This window comes from Musca autumnalis, unplaced genomic scaffold, assembly GCF_047663935.1.
Source record: "Musca autumnalis isolate F117 unplaced genomic scaffold, ASM4766393v1 scaffold_1, whole genome shotgun sequence".
NCBI lineage: Eukaryota > Metazoa > Arthropoda > Insecta > Diptera > Muscidae > Musca > Musca autumnalis.
Genome location: NW_027411644.1, coordinates 246395264 through 246412159, shown reverse-complemented (window position 1 = coordinate 246412159; position 16896 = coordinate 246395264). Strand labels below are relative to the sequence as shown.

At 33.1% G+C, this 16896-nt stretch overlaps 1 protein-coding gene across 5 annotated transcripts in view; it reads right to left on the bottom strand.

The window, feature by feature from the left end:
- Positions 1-8966: 8966 nt before the first annotated feature.
- Sur-8 (leucine-rich repeat protein shoc-2) overlaps positions 8967-16896 on the bottom strand; it is a 55087-nt gene continuing 47157 nt past the window's right edge. For all 5 annotated transcript variants that reach the window (XM_073960651.1, XM_073960650.1, XM_073960649.1 and 2 more), the window contains exon 4: positions 8967-9643. The gene's annotated coding sequence lies outside the window, so the exon portion shown is untranslated. The remainder of the gene's footprint in view (positions 9644-16896) is intronic.

Here is a 16896-nt window from a genome sequence, read left to right as displayed (position 1 = left end):
ATGTGAAAACATCCTGTCCTTCTATGAGACGACCTTTTGCTCTTCCAGGAGAAGACATCCTGCCCTTCTATGAGAGGACCTTCTGCTCTTTTATGAGAAGACGTCCTGCTCTTCTATAAGAAGACCTCTTCCTCTTCTATAAGGCCTCCTGGTCTTCTAAAAGATGACATTTAATTAAAAACTTGAATATTTTAGTTTTGTTTTTTTTTTCCTTTAAATACATTCTATGCCATATGGCATAGTCTCCAAAAACCACTTTTCCAAACAAAATGTTAAAAAATTAGTTTTGATTATTCATATAGAGGGCTTAAGTATATATAAAATTGGAAAAATATATTTTTTTCAGATCAAAAATAAAAAAGAAGCACCGAAAGGGTTAACATCCCTTTCATTTCCTGGAGTATAATAATTCAATCAATCAAAATGTTATTCAATATAGATTAATTATAATTACTACATATATTTTTATACATAGTAATTGAGTTTTGGAGTAGTATTGTTATCCCTCCCTTAAATTACTTAATTTTAAATTATAATGGCATTATATTGTAGTGTACAGCCTTAAGGTCGAAAGACTGGGCATAAGAGAATTGAAATAAATAAATAAATAAAAAGACACACCTAATATGTGAATATATTGTTATGTATTTTAGAAATCGGTTACTTTGATCCATTTTTGGTATCAAATGTCCGTCAATGGTACATGTTATTGAATTTGATAATTAGGGCATACATAACGTTTTCCAAAATTTGCCCATAATTTCACGAATTTATTTTATTTTTGGGATCTAAAGCAACAGTTTTGGCTTCCTCTCATTCCCACGATGACGCTCTGATTTGATAAAACCTATCCAAGGGCCGTATAACTTTTGGTATTGAAAATGGGCTATACAGTACCACGTTTTAGTTATGGGCGCTATACCACCACAACGTTGACCTATAACATGACACATCGACGTTTGACACGTACACTATAATTGTAGACATGTCCCACGTTTCGGTATAGCCCCCATTATAACGGTACTACCCGATTTCTGATATCTTCAAGTTTTTATATACATTTTCGGCTTAAATTGACTGTAGTTTGGCATTTATGGTTTTCAGTGGTTAAAAGTTTCTCCACCAAAAATTGTGGACATAGATCCATGTTTTGATATACATAGTCCCTATACAATTGTACCCTCTCGATTTTTGGTATTTTTAAATTTTTTGCCTCAAAATCTCTTAGAAAAAGCTGATATTTTGTATTTAGTGATCGCTTGAGCTACAAACCTTTTCTCCAGAAATTTTTCCGAGTTGGTCTTAATATAGCGACCATAGATCGTTTCTCTACCATTTTTGGGATTTTTTAAGGCTTTAACTGCATTATCGCATCAAAGTAGCTGGCATTTGGCATTTAGTCCTCTCATTCATATAGCCTCCATAGAATGGTACCTCCCGATTTTAGGAATTTTTAAGGTCTTACAGCCTGTGTTTGCAAAAAAATGTTTTTTTTTTTTTAAACGAATGATTCGTAACAAAACGAATTTGTTTTATATTTGGTTTTTATAAAAATTGAAAAGCATTCTCCTGATTCCGAGAAGCTTTTCATATCAGGAAATAATTTCTAAAAAAATCATCACCTCGTTAGCCTAGCCATAGGATTATAAATATAAACAGGTCAATTAGGAATATTTCCCTCGGAATTTTCCGCCTGGAAAATATGTTTAACAACAGTGAAATTCTTTTAAAATCAGTAAACTACTTGAATCACTTAAATATGGAATATTCTCACCGAATCGACTAACCTATTCCCTTTGTAGACATAAATATGAAAATAAAAAATTGTGAAATTGGGGAAAGGGAAGAAATTCCGCTCGGAATTTTTATTGATGACTTATCATTTCATTCTTATGACTTACCATTTTTAAAATATTTTATTTAATGGGGGTTATCATGAATGAAATTTCCCCGTGAGTTCTGTTTTTCCGCCGTTGCAACTTAAGCGAGAAAGTGAAAAAATTCACGGGGAATTGCCGTTCATTATAACCCCCAATGTAAATTTTAAATTTAAACAAAATATCGTTTAATTTCCATTTAGTTATAGACATTTATTTTTTATTATTTTCTGAATTTCATTTGTGTTTTCTTTTTTTATTGATTTCCATCGGTTTTGTTTTTCTTTTATCGCATTTTAGTTACATTTTATTTTCCCAAATTGTTTGTTTTTATTTGGGGGGGTTATTTTGTTAACATTTATATTAAGGATGTTGTGTTTTTGGTTTTGTATTATTGTTTTTATTTTTATCATTTTTTGCAAGTTTTCCATGTATATATTATATTCTTTTATTACATTTTTATTAGTATTTGTAATTTGTCTCATGTTTTTTATATAGTATTTTAATACATTTATTTTTATGTTTGTGGATAGTTCTTCCTTTTCTTTAGATGGTAAAGAGATTTTCCTTATTTAGAAAATAATTTTTATTGGAATATTTTCTAAAAAACATAAACCAGGGATTAATAATATTTTAAATAAATTGTATATACATTCATCATTTGTATATAGTATTTGACTTGAGTTTCTTAATTTTTTCTATAACAGTTTATAACAGCTGTGGGAAGAGATAGAGAAATAGCACCAAGGCTGAATAGAAAGAAGTTAATGTGATCTGAAAGATGGAACACATTTTGTTATTTGAAACTATAAAAAAGTGTTTGTTAAAATTGTGTGACATTAGATTTGTTTGTGTTTTTCCATATTTATATTAGGCAATTTTCCTCAATACCCTCTCTCACCGACAAACTGACAATTGCCGCAAGGAAAATTGCCCAATGTAAATATGGACTTTCAATTGTAGTATTAACAAAGAAAAACATGAATTTAACGGTATATTCTTTAAATTATATAGTGAGGGAAATATCGTTATGTAAAAATTTGACAGATGAAAGCAATACTAAATAAAAAATATTTGTTGATAGAAAATTAAAATTCGATTCAGCCCAAGTGTTAAAACAAAATGTTTGAAATATTTAAAAATGTTTGTAATGTTTTTTTGTCTCTCATAAAAGGAACATTTTGTTATACACAGAGTGTTAATTTAATTTCCATGTTGTGTTTAATGTAAATATATGCTGTTTTAACAAATATAGATGTACATATGTATGTATCCCTTACTAAATATAATACAAAACACATTTTCTGATAAACAATATTTTTAACTTACAAAAATATATATATTTATATATGTATGTATATATTATATATGTATACAAGTTTATTTTTATTTAATTTTTTTACTTCTTTATTACAAAGTGTGCGTGTTTTTGTCATCCTTAATTTCGATTTAATTACTTAAATTTTTATTTTTGTTTTTCTTTTTATATTTTTCAATATATGGCATTCTTTATATATAGAGATACTAAGAAGTTGTTTGCTTGTTTTTTTTATATATTTTCTTTTAATATATATATGATATTTGTTTATTTTAAACTTTATGATGATTTGTTTTCTGTTACGATTCTAAAAAATGGGTGGTTTACAGTACTTTGTATTGTGTGTGTGTTTGTGGTTGTTTGTAGTTTATTCAATTAATTTTCATTATTGTTTCATTTGTGTTCTTTGTTTTGTACCAAAAAACGATTGTGTACTTTTGTTTGGAAGTTTTCGTTAATGAAAATGTAAAAAATAAATTCATATTTATAGACAAATTATAAATAATACAATATTTTTGTAATTAAAGCAGCATTCGTTGATTTCATAGTTTGTTTCCTAAACATTTATTTGATAGATATTTTGTTGTGTTATTGTTGTAGCTTAAATGTTAAATATATCAAAAAATATTACAGTTTCCTTGTCATAGAAAAGAATACAAAAAAAAAAACTAAAAACTTTCAAAAAAAAAAAATAAAATAAAATAAAAAGTTAAAAAATAATTCGTTTCATTAGATCAGATATACATAGAAATAGTTTTACAGCCTGTCTTTGTAAAATCCGATCCTTTCGCTATTTGACAAACGAAAATGTATCAAATGTTGTGTCTGGCACACAAACGAAACTTTTGATTTTCCACATATTTTCCTCTCATTTTTGGTTTTCATAACAAAAAGTAAACAAACGAAAACGTCTGAAAAAACAAAAAACAACTATGTAAAGAACCCCCAACGTTTTGAGACGAAATTTGTCGTTCGTTGCCGAATTTCGCCCGAAACTCATGCATATGATGGGGAAATGATTTACATATATTTTGAGATAATCATACATGCAAAAACGCGCTATACAGGGCCCTATGACCCGCTTTTGACCCTATGGGCAACGTCTTCATTTATAAAATAAATTGAAATTGAAAGTATCAGCATTTTTACACAACGTTTTTTGACAGTTTTTGAAAATTTGTCTGTATATTGAATATTTTTTGGGATTGCCACATAGAACACAATTTTCAGTGCGAACAATTCAAAAATATTCTAAATAAACAATTCAAAAATATTCTAAATACTGATACAAATAGCTTTTCGGAATCGGACGAATGCTTTTCAATTTTTTATAAAAACCAAATTTAAAACGATAACTTTGAGTACGAACCATTCATTTCAAAAACATTTGTTTTTACAAAAACAGGCTGTTAATGTTCAATACTTATAACTAGTTGTTATTTTCTTTTCAATGTAATTATTGTGTGTGTACAGTACATATATACTTTACATTGAGAACAATATTTGTAAACAGCATAAATTCAAAATAATTGAAATTTTTGGGCGTCAATGCAAAACTTGAAACAAAATCCATGCAAACGTTTATTCTGGTTTTAGCTTAAAATGTGCACTTTTGTTTTTTTTCGACTCGTTGAGTGTAAATTCTTTCCCAGTAGGAAAAACCGAGGATGTAACGTTAACCTGAAATTACGACACAGACCTTTTGTTCCATAAGTCAAGCTAAGAATAGATTTCAAAATGTAGAAATCTTTTCGATTAAAATTTTTGAGATATCCTCCACTTTCTTCCCCCTGCTGTAAACCCTCATAAGAGGTGGCATAATTACTCATACTCATAACATAACCTAAGCAACGAAGTCCTTGTAATCCATTATCAGGGTAATCATGAATAAAAATTCAGTGTGGAATTTGTTGCCTTTCCCCAATTTCACAATTTTTTGTTTCCAAATTTATGTCCAAAAAGGGAGAATTTTTTTCGATTCTTCGAGAATATTCCGTAATTAGGTGTTTTTAGCTATTTTCATCGTTTTCAAATATCGATTTTTTAAATGAATTTCACCGAAGGAATTCTTAATGATTGCCCGACTGACCAAAGGTTACCCAGGTAGCAATCTCCCTCCTACCCATTAGAGATCCCCCAACACCGGCGTGTTATGCGTAATACTTGTGCCTATCGGTGTTTCTCAAGGTTTGCAGTGGGCTACCTATAAACTGTATTTGAACGGAGCCTCGTTGATACCTGGGCGAATCAACGAGTAACGAACTTGTTTTTCTGTCAAGCCCTTGCCGTGGTAAGGAGGCTATGCCACGGTTGACCACCTGACCTTCCCTCTAACTCAATAACATAAGGATACTCGAATTAAAAAAAAAAAACAAAAACCCTCAAAAAAAAAAAAAACAAAAAATCCGACTGATGTTGGTGTGGATGCCTTGACACCCTCAGTCTTCACTTCCACAAGCGTAAATACATACCTCCCTCTCGTTGACGATTAGGAACATGGACACGGACAATTCGCTCTCAATTTCTCCTTCCACTTCGCGTGGTGCCCCAACTAGGGGCGAGGTCGATAGCCCGAGTTTAGACATCATAAACGATAGTCTAATCAGACAAAGTAGGGTCCTTTTGTCTAAAATTGAGGAAAATTTTCTGCCACTAGCAATTTTGGATAGAGAACAGGTCGACGATGTGAACGATTCAACATTAACCAATGAGGAAGAAATAATGGAAACCACCATTCCCTCCACCGGTCAAGCTGAGTAGCCACTTCTGCCTGACAAGGTCGCACCTTCAAACTGTTCAGGTGGAGAAATATTACCATTGCTTCTTAGGCAAACTGCGGTGGATGAAGTTGTCGGAGAGTGTGATGCAACCATGGACAACATGGATGAGTCACAAAAACCTTCAACTTCAAAAAGCGCAAGCAAAGAAGCAATGGAAATGAAATTCCCTCGTCGTATGAGGGAGGGAATCCTGTCGTAACCCACATGGAAGTGACGACAGAATGACCTCCTGTTCCACCTGCAGTTGACCTGGCTAAATCGCAGCCCACACAGACTGTGAAGAAGCCAAAACGGTCAATAGCCAAAACCAAAAAAACAGTTGCCTCCCTAAACCCCTCCGCCGCCCCTCCTTCTAAGCCCTTAAACAAGGTGATGGAGGTGGGTCAGCTGATGGTGGTCTGGTCGGATGAAGTGCGGCGATTGATCACTTTTAGGACATATGCCTGATATATCAGGTTTCAGGATGTAGCTATTTAGGTACCCGTAGATACCGAATCGAAGCTGGGATAGTAACGATCTGGTCTCCCTAGTTCGTCGATTATGGAGGGGAGGCATTGTCACCGTACCACACTTGTGTGCACTTGCTTCAATGCCTTCTGAATGACACATTTTGGGTTCAATTATGAAGTTTTTCCCGTAAGGAACAGTTCTTTAAGATAAAGCTCTAATGCAAATTGAGTGGTTAGGGTGGCCTAGTTTGCCACACTTTATCACGGAGGCTTTGGACTGACACCCAGCGACTATTCGTAGCACAGTGTTTTAAACAGTATGAAGGTTTCTCCACAGTGTGTCGCTATTTCCCGCAAGTGAGCTAATGCTTTTCGAATTTTGAATTCCTTTTCACGACGTTCCGAGTTAACATCTCGACAATTATGTCGGACTGACCCTTTCGTCCACGATGTTAGGATGGTAGCTGTGGCCTGAGGCCGACAGTTGCAAGTTGCGGTTTTCAAAGAAGTCTCTGAGGGTGGTGGGGAGGTAAATAAATGTTTTAAGTTTGTCTATATTTCTTGGACGTCTCTATCGATAGACAATACCGTTTAGTCGTCTGCATATTGCATGAGATGTGCGTTTTGAAAAGTTTGTGATATAGCACACCACTTTTGTTGTTGTTGTAACAGTTTTTATTATTATGTCTCAGCGTCTATCTCCAGTTCCAGGAAGGTGGCTACTTCGATGGGATGTAACCACAGATCCACTGGAGTCAGATGAGTAGGCTTGGCGGGGCAGTTGAGTAGGTGCTTAGTAACGTGCGGGCCCATTCCGCATACTGGGCAGATGTCTTGCACCGTGCGATCGATTGCCGCCCAATAGGAATTTAGGCGACTGCAATATCCCGAGCGTAATTGAGCCAAAACTACTCTGGTTTGTCGTGGCAGCTGACGCTCTTCAGCTGCGATAGATGGGGGATGTACTCCGATGACTGCATTCACACAATAATTGCTTATGGTCTTATCAACTGTGTCCGTGTGAATGCTGTTCAAACCTGCCTGATGTCTGTTGATCTAGAGGTTCTCTCCTATATCGTTGGACCTCTAGAGCATGAATATCCTTCTTGATATGCCTGGGTGTATCGGTGGCCAGCAGATGGTGATTGGGATGGCTCTCACGGTAACACCCGAGCAAGTACTGCAACGATAGCATCTCATTATGTTGTCGTACTGAAAGAATCTATGCCTTTATTATTATGCCCTTCTTTAGAGCGCACGATGGAAAATATGTTATAAAATGAAGAAGATAGAGAATATCTTTAAAAATATAAAACATCTGGCTTTGTGCGTACGACTAAAAATGAAGTTTACTTTATACATATTTGTAAAAAACACCAATTTCCCATACAAATTTACGGTAGTGGATTTTGCCACTGTCCGTTTTAACGGACACCCGATTCCGGAAAAACTATAAGTTTTAAGAAAAAAAGTTATTTATTAAAAAATGAAAATAAAACTGAATTCAATAAAAAAATTTTAAATTTTCTAAGTGGGTTAAAATTAAAACACTGATGCTACGGATCTGCCTAGAAAGGGTCATTTCGGCATTGTCGGAAATGAGCGACGAGGCTGGCTGGCCCAATTTTGTGCGAACGGTAGAAGATATTCCAGCTCTAAAGTTGTGCGTTAAACAAGCGAATTATTTAGAGAGAAAATCCACAGAAGACGGATGTTTTTGTATGTTCACTAGGTCATGTTGTGAGAATGGATGGATATGCTCCAGAAGTCATACGTCGAAAAACGTAGATGAAGACTGAACAAATTTGTAGATGGCGTTAAAACATTTGAATGTTCACCTAAAAGTATAAAAATATATTTACCTAATTTCAAAATTTTCTGAATGATATGTGCAAACAACTTTGCCTACTAACATATGGTCTGTTCCAGTACTGCAAGAATCTACTAATTTTTACTGATTTTTTCGATAACATTAAGGAAAAAATGTTATCGTAGTTTGTAGCCACATACAGGTTCTGGAGCAGAGCAATAAATTCCCAAAATTAAAAGTTGGTCAGAGTATTTTTGGTGTTATTAGAAAATAGTCTGATAATAAAGTCTTCTGCTTTTTTACAGGAAATTTCCAGCCACTTTTATAATTTTCAAATACACATTTGTGAAATATATCATTTTAATATTTGAGCGCCCGGAAGCATATTAGAAACAAATAATACATTATGTAGTTTTGCATTTGTATTTGTTTATGTTCCGAAGATTGATCTTATGTAGACAATTTTTAATAACGAAAAATTATGATGTTTGTGTATACAAAACATAAATTTCCATAATTTTGGTTGCTGGTTTTTGTATCTTTTTTTCTTAATTTTTAATTGGTTTTTGAAACATTTGTTTATGATTTTCTTCATTTGTTTTTTATAAACACATATAACATATAAACACCTACATTATTGTTATTTTTATGTGTTTGGTGGTGTGTGTGTTTGTTTTGTTTCTGTGTATTTTTGTATGCAAACAATAAAAATGATAATATTTTAACATATAATTTTTTTGTTATATTTTCTGCAGTTCTTTTAATTGGCAAATTCATTAAAACAATTTTTTTAATAAATTCTTATGAATCTGATTGTGTTTCTGTTCGTATGTTTTTGTGTGTATATATATTAATTTTTTCATACAAATATAACTAACAAGTTCTTGATTTTATTTTGAATGACTACATTAAATTATTACTTTAATTTTCTTTTGTTGATCTTACAAATATATATGTTGTTGTATGTATATTAAATGTAATAATTTTTTGTTTTAACAATTCCTTGGCGCGATTTTTTTATAAACCAAAATATTTTTAAATAAAACTATAAAAAAGTAATAGTATATAAAGTTGAAAACTTAAATAAGAAGTATCAATGTTATGATTATTAAAGCTTTAAATGTTTTTTGTTTTTCTCTTTTTCATGAAAATATTAAAGATAAATAATATAATGTCTAAAAATATATTTTTAGTTGTATTTTTTAACACAAAATAATCTCGTTTTCATTTGACATATGACTAGATTTAAATCAAAATATTTTTTTTTGTTTTTTATTGTTGTTGCTTTAGGCAAAAGCAAAAAATCAATTACACATCTGTTGGGTTGTTGTTGATTTCTTGGCCATTTGTTTTCAGTTTATTTGACAGCAGCAGTACCAGCACGATGACGTTCCGTCAAAATCATTAGACTGTGGGAAAAAAGTGTTACCAAATTTTAATTAAAAAATTGAATTTAAAATTGGATATGATAAATTGTAGATTTAATTCATACCATGGCACAATTGCCAAGGTAGTGATATCGTAAAATTTTTAATATGTTATGTTCTTTATGTTGTTGGGGAAATTACAACAAAAATAATTTTTTATAAAGGGCTTTGAAACTTCATATTCGAACAGCTGGTGTGAAACCACTACGTGGTAATTATGTCATGATTCATACTTTAAATCATTGGTGATCACTTCCTTACGGTAGCGTAAAAACAAACCACACGTATTCTCTCTTTATTTCTCATTTGCCATTGCTTACTAATGGGGAGAGTGTCTTACCACTACTAATATACGAACTATTCTGAGCACCCCTGCTTTAAATCCTAACTTTTAAAGCATGGGGTAGTTTACACTATATGTAAATGTCATATGACATGCAATTTTCCATCATTATATAGTCGCTAATATGTGCAATATTGGGGATTTTCCTTACGCCATTTACTTTGCGCGTCCATACCAGCAAAAATGTGATAAAATTGTTTCTCCACATTGCCTGCGTGGGTAGATATGGAATGTTTTTATTTCGTGTCATATGACATTGATAGATAGTCTAAACTGCTTCTAAGCTAACTTTTATTTGCACTTTTGATAATAAACTTAAAATCGTTAAGGGGTACAAATATAGCAAGGTACATGACTCGAGACTGTATGTAGTAGACCGACACAAACTGTTTTCTTATATACATATATTTCCACGGTCTGGCAATTCTTGCACTTATAACTTCTGACATGACTCTATGTCGGAAACATAACTGCAAAATTATGGCCTACCGGTACGGGGGGTACCGGAGCTTGGCCTATGTCGATAATTTTTGGTAAGGGGATTAAGATTAAATGTAAATATACACAGCGAACCTTAGGTACCAAAATACACTTAATTTGACTGAGAAATGTTGCAAAAACTTAAAAAAAATCCTAAATCCCTTTTTCAAAAAAAAAAAAAAAAAATATATATATATATATATATATACTAGCTGAACCCGGTGCGCTTCGCTACCCCTTTCGATTGATATGCATTGGAAATTTTACGGATTTTTTGAAATCAGAAAGAAATAAAATTCAAAAATTTAAAGTAAAGTATTTATTGTAATGCTTTAGGATATACAATGTTTTTGTTTTTCCTTCAGGAGCGTAAACAAACAAATCGGCCGGTCTACCAACACGTGAACATGCAATGTAGAGCTGACCATGAGAAAAGCAAGAACATGCTAAATTTTGGCCGCATACACAAAGAATCTGTCCTTGGGATTTATTTATAGTCATTGCAAATGCCAAACGTACAGGAAACTGCAATCTTTTAAAATTGAAGGGCGTTTCTGTTGCTATTAGAGGGATTCGAGGTAGAAGTACATCTGAACCTATATACTTCCAGTAATAATCATTGCCTCAATTAAATAGTTATGTAGTTTTTTTTACTGTTAACCTTGTACCATTGCAAAGGCGAGGTGGGTCGATGTTTCTTAATAAAATAATAGGAACACCAACGTTTAGCACTAAATTATGTGGTGGAAAGCCTGAAGATCCAACGAACTTAGGAATTCAACTGGATAGTTAACCGCGTCGTCTTCAGTTGCCACAGTATCAATGGATTTGTACGTTCGTGCATTTCCTGAAATTCTATTGACTGAAATTCTTTCAATATAATTTACCAATTTGTTTTGCATACCAATTCCCGCCACATATTCCAAATTTCATTGAAATTGGGCCTACATAGCGTGTTTGGTGCATCAAATACATGAAATCGGCCGAAAATATATATGGGAGCTATATGTAAATCTGAACCGATTTCAATATAATTTGACAATTTTTTTTGCAGATCAATTTCCGCCACATATTTCAAATTTCATTGAAATTGGACAAACATAAGGTGTTTATTGCATAAAATACATGAAATCGGCCAAAAATATATATTGGAGGTATATCCAAATCTGATCCGATTTCAATATAATTTGGCAAACTAATTTCTAGGATCAATTCCGTCAAAGATTCCAAAATTCGTCAAAATTGAACATACATGGCGTGTTTGGTGTAGAAAATACATGAAATCGGCCGAAAATATATATGGGAGCTATATCTCAATCTGAACCGATTTCAAAATAGTTTGGAACATTTATTTCTGCAATAAATTCCGTCACACATTCCAAATTTCATTGGAATTGGGCATACAAAACGTGTTTTATGCATCAAATGCATTAAATCGGCCGAAAATATATATCCAAATCTGAGCCGATTTCAAATTACTTTGGCAAATTTATTTTTAGACCAAATTCCGTCACACATACCAAATTTGAAGACTGTATCGATAATCGTTCGTTAGATATCAGCATACAAAGTCTACAGTTTTTGGAGGTACTTCCGATCCTGAGGCTATATCTCCAGATCGGGGCGGAATTTTTAAGATTTATATAGCCTGTGACACTTTCAGGCCATGTGGTAATATACTCTGAAAGTTTCAGGAAGATCGGTTCAGCGGTTTTTGAGTCCATAAACTTCAAACAAACAAACGTACAAACATTTTCCTCCGTTATATATATACTCGTAGATACCGCACAAATTTCATTGAAATAAATGTGGGAGCTATAGCCAAATCAACACCGATTTCAATACTTATTTCTACAACAAATTTAGTTACACATTGGACATACATAGCGTGTTTGGGGCATCAAATACATGAAATCGGCCGAATATATATATAGGAGCTATATCCAAATCTGAACCGATTTCAATATAATTCGGCATACTAATTTCTACAACAAATTTAGTCACACATTCCAAATTTCATTGAAATTGGACATATATAGTGGGTTGGGTGGATCAAATACATGAAATCGGCCGAAAATATATATAGGAGCTATATTCAAATCTGAACCGATTTCAAGATAATTTGGCATGCTCATTTCTGCAAAAAATTTAGTCACACATTCCAAATTTCATTGAAATTGGACATACATAGTGGGTTGGGTGCATCAAATACATAAAATCGGCCGAAAATATATATAGGAGCTATATCCAAATCTGAACCGATTTCAATATAATTCAGAATACTCATTTCTACAACTAATTTAGTCACACATTCCAAATTTCATTGAAATTGGACATATATAGTGGGTTGGGTGGATCAAATACATGAAATCGGCCGAAAATTTATATAGGAGCTATATCCAAATCTGAACCGATTTCAAGATAATTCGGCATACTCATTTCTACAACGAATTTAGTCACACATTCCAAATTTCATTGAAATTGGACATATATAGTGGGTTGGGTGGATCAAATACATGAAATCGGCCGAAAATATATATAGGAGCTATATCCAAATCTGAACCGATTTCAATATAATTCGGCATACTCATTTCTACAACAAATTTAGTCACACATTCCAAATTTCAATGAAATTGGACATATATAGTGGGTTGGGTGCATCAAATACATGAAATCGGCCGAAAATATATATAGGAGCTATATCCAAATCTGAACCGATTTCAAGATAATTTGGCATGTTCATATATGCAAAAAATTTAGTCACACATTCCAAATTTCATTGAAATTGGACATATGTAGTGGGTTGGGTGCATCAAATACATGAAATCGGCCGATAATATATATAGGAGCTATATCCAAATCTGAACCGAATTCAATATAATTCGGCATACTCATTTCTACAACAAATTTAGTCACACATACCTAATTTCATTGAAATTGGACATACATAGGGGGTTGGGTGCATCAAATACATGAAATCGGCCGAAAATATATATAGGAGCTATATCCAAATCTGAACCGATTTCAAGATAATTTGGCATGCTCATTTCTGCAAAAAATTTAGTCACACATTCCAAATTTCATTGAAATCGGTCATATGTAGCGTATTTTGTATATCAAATACTTGAAATCGGACGAAATTATATATGGGATCTATATCCAAATCTAAACCGATTTCGATATACTTTGGCACATTTTTTTATAAGCCACGTTTCGTCACGCATTCCAAATTTCATGGAAATGGCACATATATAGCGTGTTTGGTACATCAAATACTTGAAATCGGACGTAGATATATATGGGAGCTATATCCAAATCTGGACCGATTTCGATATATTTTGGCACATTTATTTTTAGGCTAAAATCCATCACACATTTCAAATTTGGAGTCTGTATCTTTAACCGTTCTATAGATATTTGCATACAAAGTTTAAATTTGTTGGAGGTACCTCCGATTCTGATGCTATATCTCCGGATCAGAGCGGAATTTCGAAACTTTTTATAGCCTATGTTACTTTCAGGCGATGTAGTAATATACCCTGAAAATTTCAGCAAGATCGGTTCAGCAGTTTTTGAGTGTATAAATTTCAAACAAACAAACAAACAAACAAACATACAAACATTTTTCTATTTTATATATATAGATATATATATATGGGGAATTCCAGAACATTTTAGTATATTTTAAAATTATTTTTTGACCAACGGTACAGAGATATCGCCTATTGAAATTATCGCATTTTTAAAGAACTATGTTCAAATAAATACTCATAACTTCTTTAATATTGGTCCAAATGAGACCATCTTTTTTTTAATTTGTTTGTTTTTTTATCAGCTATGGAAAGAAATATTTAAAAGAAAAATGCACAGTGGGCTTCAATGCAATTTTCGGGATTTAATATTTAAAATCTGTACTGTGTTTTGTCAAAATGAAGAACTTAATCTGTTTTGGTGTGGTTCGTTGTCAATGCTGGCATGCTGGCGTAAGCTCGGCTAGAGGCTCGCCGGATGGGGGGGGGTTGTTTATTTTTGACATCTTACCACTATCGCACAGTAACCAAAAATTAGAAATCATGCCAGTCTTAAAACAGGTTGGAAAAAAATTGAAGCCCAAAAAGGACAGGAAAGAAAATAAATGAAATATATAAAGACAGCTATGCAACACACCACAATCCCCACTACCGTAGGAAATAACCTACCTCCTCGACTGGTGACGTGCCGAGGTGCTCCCACCCACTGGAATCAAAGTTCCACCGTGGCATCTTGGAAATATTAAGACGCCCCATACCTACCTCTTTATTTATGTCCCCTTTTCCTTACCCCCTTCTCAACCACTTATGTGAAGAACAACATTGTATGTTTTCACTTAAACGTTATAAACATTTCAAATTTATTTGGCACCAAACAGAGTGCGGTAAAATCTGCTTCATATTCGGTTTACATAGTTCGTATTCAAAACTAATAAATTAATTTTTGGTGACTATATTGCATTTTATGGATATCCTTTCTTCGTGATGTCCTTGCTGTTGAATTATCCGATGCTGCTGGACTGCCCGTTGGATGTAAAGTATACGTTCAGTGCAAGTTTAAGTAAAAGGTAAGTACGTGTTCAAGTAAAGGTAAGTATAGGTTATGTGTGGTAAGTATGGAAATCTATAATAAAAGTAATATCTCTTTACTTTTGGGGGCAACCTTTAAGCCCAGAAGGACGACATTTTTTTGCAATCAGGACACTGCAACCTGAGGGAAAATAGGCTCCTGTCGGACTAGTCTGAGCTCATACTAAATGGACGGGAACTTTTCTGCCGCAATATGGCTATAATAACGGAAATAATTCTCAAATGTCTACCCTCTCTACAATTTATAAAGTTTTTCTCTTCTTTTATTTATAGATATTGTGTGTACGTCTGTTTAGAAGTAGAAAGTTAAGGTACGTATACCAAGATGGCAGCAGGATACCTGGACACCGCGGATTGCAGGTGTGTGGATGATGACGGTCCAACGATGAAGCAGGAGAGGTGAACCAAACAGTGACGGCGAACTTTGGCGAAACGGTTTATTTTATGTCAAATGAAACTTTTCTTTATATTTATAGTTTTAATGTTCCAATGTCTATGAGTTTTTTTTATTTCATGTTAATTCAATGGTTTCTTCAAATAAAGTTTTTTCTTTATTTTGTGATTTCTTTTATTAGTTCATAAGTGCCTTTTATTTCAGGTAGCACTATAGGTTAAGTCTTTCTTAATTCAGATATAATAATTTTAATCCAATTTAAATCTTTTCTTTTCAGCACTTTTTCTTCGTACTTTTTTTTCAATAAAAACTAATTGAAAAGTTAAAGGATTGTGTTTTTTTTATTCTTAAAGGAAATGTCTATCAGACATTCGTTTTAATTGTTGTCGGTTTGTATGGTTTTGATGAATACGGGTTGGTTTTGACGACTTCCTTTTCGAGCCCACCTCTGCCTGCTTGAAAGGGTTTTTTCCAAAAAGACCGATTTTTGGCAAGATTCCTCGAAAGAAAGTTGTCTCGTGTTTCGCTTTGTTTTCTTCATCTTTGCTGACACTCATGACAGGAAAAGAATAAACAAAAATTCCGAATTGTCAACAGCCTAGAAATAGACAGCTGATTTTTTTTCGGCTAATGTGCAATAGATGGCGCTACTATATTAAAACGCACAGGACAAACCCAACCATCCTTTGGAAATCCTTTTCAAAGGATGGGAGGGAAAAAAGTGCGTATTACATAATTAAAAAACATAGATTCAGAACACTGTGCCTACACTCTCGGACAGGGTGTCCCTGACAAGCTACTATGAATCTTGAATCACCCGGTTCTTAACTGGGTATTCAACTACTACCGATTTCTTTTCAACTGGTATCAAATCAATTTTTAACATCCCTACTAAAAAGTTAAGAATTCATTTCCTACTGAAGTTTTTGGGGCGCTGAGCCTGAAAATTTAACTGAGGAAGAATTTGGTGAGTAATTTTATTTGACACCATACTGAAAATGGGATAAAGTTATTGTTTTTTCCTGCGGGTTATTTGTGATAAAATAAATAAACGTCGAATTAAAAAATATTATTAAATGATATTAGGTGAATGAGAAGAATTATATTAGGAAATGAGTAAATGTGTGCGTTTTTTTCTTTTTTGCAAGAAAACTTCGCTGGTTGTTGGCATAAAAGTGTAGGGAGATATTAACAATTGTTGTTGCTTAACGGAGTACGATTTGGTGTCGGTGAACATGTGTGTTTTTTTTTGCGTGTTGAATGGAGGTACATACACACAATGATCATTCAAGAAATGTTCAAGCGAAAAGACAACAACAAATTATCTCGGTTCGTCAATGAAGGGATTTCAAGGGCATTTTCCTATCTCCTTTTAACTTATTTTTCTTGTGCATAATAA